This window comes from Austrofundulus limnaeus, unplaced genomic scaffold (genome assembly GCF_001266775.1).
Source record: "Austrofundulus limnaeus strain Quisiro unplaced genomic scaffold, Austrofundulus_limnaeus-1.0 Scaffold1, whole genome shotgun sequence".
Classification (NCBI taxonomy): domain Eukaryota; kingdom Metazoa; phylum Chordata; class Actinopteri; order Cyprinodontiformes; family Rivulidae; genus Austrofundulus; species Austrofundulus limnaeus.
In genome coordinates, this window is record NW_013952403.1 from 4,579,967 (window position 1) to 4,586,091 (window position 6,125).

The window sequence follows — 6,125 nt, forward strand, 5'->3', positions numbered from 1 at the left end:
GTGCCATTCCACATTATTACAAATAACTTAATTTCTGGATATTTATGGTTTGATTTCTTTGTATGTATGGATCACTTGGGTTGTTACCAACATCTGATGAAAATTTCATGTCATTAGCACCTCTAGTAACATATTTACTGAGAAAAATGGTGATGTGTTCAGTACTTATTTTACCCGCTGTAATTTGACAAATTATCTGCGGCATTCTTTCAAAAGATCGAACAGTCCGACTAGATTAATACCGTAACAGAAAAGACGTTCCAAGAGCAAATTTCGACACATCAGACGTAAGTGGGGTGGGGGATGACAGTGCCTGCTGCAGAGGAGGAAAAGAAAGTGAAAGAAGTGCAGAACTTATTTCTAGTCTTATTTCTAGTGGCAGAACAGGTTGGAAGATGGTTATTTGATGTTATTTATTGTTTTTTTGTCATCATTCTACAGGCTCTGGCATGTTAAATAAATTTGAAACTGAAGATTTGAAAAAATCCATGAGATTGCACTAGACATCCTTATTACTGCAAAATCATGGAAAATCTGTAAAACTTGAGACATATGTCATGGTGCAACAAAAGTAACAGCTAATGCTGCTAATGCTAATGCTACCAAGCTGCTAGCCCTAACCCTAAGACATTAAACTTGCAGTTGTGGCCTGTGTCCACGCACTTCAAACCACCAGACCACCGGTATCATCCATATTACTTCAATGAGCACATTTAAATTTTAAATGCCATCTTCAGCAGCGTCAGCAGCATTAGCTAGTTAGCCATTGCTTTTGTTACATCACGACAGCACGATTTGTTGTGATGTCATGAGTGATGTCAACGAAAGCCACCAGCAAAGGCTGCGTTTCATTCTGAAATTAATTTAGCCATGACATTTATATTCAGATTTAGGATTCAATATTTGCATACGTTTGTATTATTCAACATTTAAATTTAGCATTCAGTAAAAATTAGCAGAACGTAACAACAGTGGGCTAAAGAATGAAATAGTGGAAAATTTTGACCAGGAGTTTTCCCTCAGAAAGTGAGCTAAATGATGGAAATGTGTTAGTGACATTTTAAAACCCTTTTTTACACCATATGCACCAAGTTTATTTACATAAGTGGGGATTTGTTGAAGTCACAGTTAATTTAAATGTCAAATTAGTCTAATGTCAGTGTAGCTGAATGTGAGTTTGGTGCACAGATTAATAATCACTGTGAATGTAATTAACATATAAACTCTGTTCGATATCTGGTTTCTTTAGGTCGGGTTCATTCAGGAAAAAGAGCCAGGTGTGGCTGAGTGGCACCTCTGCACACTGCTCCTGACCCCCCCACCCCCCACCCCCTTTTTAGTGTATTAATGTTTAAGGCATAAAGACAACCAGACACCAAGAATACTGTCTGCCAACAAACACAACCTCTGGGAACATTTTTTCCATCTTACAACATGAGGTTGAGTCTAACAGTTTCTGGATTTATTTATTTATTTATTTGTAGAGTTTGCCATTTTGTGGTCGGCAAGTATTCATGTGGGTAAAATGCCTGAGCCGTCTCTCGGTAACAAGGTACATTTTTACACAACATTCACGACAAGACTAGATTTATTTAAAACTCATTTTAACAAGCATCAAGAGCATTTGGAGAATGCATGCAAAGCTACTGCTGCTGTTTACAAATTCAACAAGAATGACCTTAAAACCTTCTCTTTTTGACACTGAGACACATTTTTAATTTTGTCCACTAGATGCCAGTGAATGTCCAAAAAAAAGGGTGAAATGCACCAGGCTGCACACAAACAGGAGGCTGTTAGGTTTATGTACTGTTGCACTTTTGTAACAGTGAATAAATGAGACGCTCCAGATTTGCACGGTTGTTTTTCTCTTTTAACATTTAGGGAACGTCGGGATTTCGTTGCTCAAGAGGGCGAAAGTGACAGCAGAGACCAAGTTTAAACACTCCAGGCTGCAGCAAAGCGAGGTACTCATGAAATCGTAATGTTCGTCAAAGCTTAGGTGGTAAACGAAGCTCATCAGAGGAAAAGACAGAGCAGAAATATAAATGAACATACAAACTTATATTAACTGGAGTAAAAGCGCTGTTTAATTTCTTTTAATGTTTTGTCACTAGTTGACTGACAGTTCTTATATTTTGGACTGAAAAATATGATTTTCTGTGTTTATTTCGAGGGAGGACAAACAGACGTAATTAAAGACCTCTGTAATTTGGAGCTGCACCTGCATTTCTCACATGAAGCAAGGTGTCATGATAATAAGACTCCACCGTGTTATCTCCTAAATATTCATGAGGCCTTTCATGTGGAGCGACGCTTTTGTTTTGTTTACTCAGCTCTAAAATTAGCCACGTCTCCTGGGATCGGAGAGCATCTTTGTCCATTTTCACAAACAGCTTCTCCAAACAGACGAAGACAGGTGCCGCCACTGTTAGGCATTAGATGCTGGGCAGAAGAAAAAAAAGAGGCTAACATTTGCATTCCTTCACATGATATGGGAAATTAGTGGAGACATATTGGATGTGCTCAGTCCCAGGGAGAGAATAAAGTAATTGCTCTTCACTTGAACTTGAGTGCAGATGAGTCGTCACTGGGGAGGGAAGAAAAGCATCTTTGCACATGAAAGATTAATCTGAAAGCTCACAAACCACATGAAGTTGTGCACGTGCTCCCTGTTCCTGAGAGAAAAGCTGACTCAAGCATCTCAATATGGTTGCTACATGTTGTATAAAATGTGTGTTTTTATTAATTTTTTATTTTTCTCCTGCAGGACGCTTTTGTGGATTATACATCTTCATGAATTCACTTGTTCGTCTGTGCAGCTTTTTTTTCTTTATGTGCAAGTCAAGAAGAACTAATCTTTCAGAACAGATTTTTCTTTTTTTAATCCATTGTTTCTCTTACATTTCCAGAACAAACTCAAATGTTGTCAACAGCACATCTTTTCAATAATGTATGATGATAAATTGTAACAATCTTTGCACTTAATTTGTCTTTAAGCTCACTTTGAGAGTGGAAAACAGAAAGCTGTGTGAATTAATCCACAAGCAAAACTGGTCTCTATTTAACATTTGCTGCACTGTTCTTTTCTATTTTATTTTTTGTCCTGCTTTCCAAGTGATTCCTGTAATCCAGGGCTATTCAACTAAATTGCTCAGGGGACCACAGTTACTAAATGCCAACAGTGCGTTTGCCGATAATGGTAGAGGAAACACTGCAGTTTGTAGAACAAGTATTATTTATACAATTTAAATGCATTTTAAGTGTATTTTGTTGCATTTAATCATAAATTAAAAAATTTACAATTGATTTAAAATTAATTTTTATTTAAAATTATTTTATTGGCTTCATTGGTGGGCAGAACGAAAGTCACCGGCCCACGGGCCACCACTTGCGTGGCTCTTCTCTTATCTGCGAATGTATTAGTTTCAACATTAAAAGCATTGGTAATGTGTTTCTTAAAAATGGCATGCATTTTACTTAAAACGCTTGTAAAAGGACAGTCTTTCTTGTCTTCAGCACCGTCCATCGTTTTCTTCCGCTCCTACGGGTCGGGTTGTGGGGGCAGGGACCCAGACTTCCCTCTCCCCAGCCACTTGGGCCAGCTCGTCCGGGGGAATCCCAAGGCGTTCCCAGGCCAGCTGAGAAACATAGTCCTTCCAGCTACGGTAATAAACAGTACACACAACCTTTTCCCCCCTCATTCATAAAAAGCTCAAATCGGGACTATTTCGGGGACAGTTTTAGCCAGGGACAAGTATGCAGTTAACGTGTGCGCTGCTACGGCTAAATTGTTAGCACAACACTGGCGCTTACCTTTCAACATGTTGACCGGTCCGGCTCTTTATTTTTTATCCAAACACGACAAACCCTCCACCTCCCTGCCTGTTGTCGAGCCGCAGTCATGCCTAAATTTCCTGGTTTTGTGGTCATTTTAGCTGGAGTTTACATTTATCCATACTCTCCTTCTGGAGTTTTTCCCGTGATCATCACAGACCGCCCACAAACAAAATAAAGTGGCTCTGTGTGACTTATGCTAACTGATCAACTAGATAAACATGTCCGACTGAGAGGGGGTGAAAAAAAAAGTTCGTATGAGGGGGTTACCAAAATCCCTCTTCAGTTTTTTGAAGACAAATAAAAAATATTTAATGTCACTTTGGTTCCAATTTAATGCTTTTTAATGCAATTTTAGGCCTTGATTTTAAACAAATCCATTTAATGACTTTTCACGACTCGCGGAAACCCTGTACACACTTCACCGAAGCAGCTACCAATGCTAAACAGTAAACTAAACAAGTATGTGACATAATTATTGTATTATTATATAAAAACACCGAAAAATGTCAGTTTATCCCCTACTTATTCGTCACGTATAGTGAACGAATCTGCAACATTACCACACAGGGAAAGAAAAGTTTAATATCAAAACGTTGCTGTTGTATAAATCCTAACGGCCAGGCTAATGGTAAAACAGACACGTCCCAGTTTTTAAAGAAACCGCAAACCCAAAGAGGCAAAAAGTACCCTTCAAACTCTTACCTCGATAGAAAATGATGTCCAGCAATCGATAAATCCAAAGAAAAAACGCTACAGCAATTTACCAAAACACAAACTCCACACTCAGAGGTTGTCTGTGAAAGACTGGCAAGATTTGCCCGCTCAGTGGGATGAGTCTTAAGAGCGGACAGCAGCCAGCCAATCGATTTGAAAAGCAACACCCCCCTAGCCAATCAGATTCTAGTATCCAAAATTTTGAAAATACGCCACTAGAACCGGAATCATTATAAATGTTTAACACGAAGTTAATTTACCTCTTAAACCAAAGAAGCATTTAATATAATAAATATATTACAAAAAGAAAGCAGAATTATAAGTGTACAAATTGTTTTAAGATTTTTTTTTAGAAAAAGATTATAAGTACATAGAAATATTTTGAACCACACTCCCTATCAGTAAGTGGCGGTAATGCACACCTTCCATTGTTTACCAACCACCATAAAACAGCACACAAGAAGAACAAGAATTTACCTCATCAAAGTTGAAAAAATATAATTGACTCGGGAATTAACCACACTTCATTACTGTGAAATCAATGATTAATCAAAATAGAGAAACAAAATAAAACCAAGATAAATTGTAGTACTAGTACAAAAACATATACTATCATATATATGTATATATTCTGACATTATAAAGTACTCAAAATCAACAATTAAAACAAACATTAGTAACCCTCATTTGGCACAGTACATTTTCCTTATTCATAGAGTTTTTATTTTTTTATCAGTCATTTATTAAAAGCATTTTAACTTTTTATTTTGTTTGTTAGTTTGGTGGTCTTGGAAGACCTCATTTTGTAATAACAGTGCAATAATATAATAAAATCAGGCTTCAAAATGTAATAAACTCGCGCTAAAACTGCATTGTGCAATAATTGACGCAAAATGTGATAAAAGTCTTCAACGCATAATGGAATAAAGTTATTACATTTTGCGGCAATTGTTACAAAATGTGGTGGTGTAATAATTTGGTGCATTATGTAATAAACAATCAAAAACCAGTATTTCTGTTCATCCTAATCTAACTGTCATGTTGCAAATACTATATAATTAAATCTTTATAACTTTGGTCAATAAACACCGAACTTCTCATTATTTATTTGCATTTTCAGATTTACTGTCCTGATCCCTGTTACAGAAATTATTCCACTTTGTAGACAACTCTCAAAGTATATCTAAAAGTTAGTTGTACATACATGTCAACGCTTTCAGATGTTTACCTGTATAATGAGCCTTAAAAACCTGTAGTTTTTATAAAAATAAACCTGTAATAATCCCATGCAGGGGGGTTGGGGGATGCAGGCAGAGTGTCGGCTTCTGTATCAGAAGGAACTGAGGTGAAGAACTTGTTTGTAACAACAGACTGGGCTGGAAGTGAATATTTGATGTTAATAATTGTTTTTAACGTCCTACAGGCTCTGACATGTTGAATAAATTAGAAACGTTTTTAAAAGATTCCATAAAACATGAAAAAACCCGTGAGATTGCTCTATACATCCATGTACACAAGAATTTAACTGAAAATACAAATAAAAGATGAAAAGTTCTGTGTTTATTGACCAAACT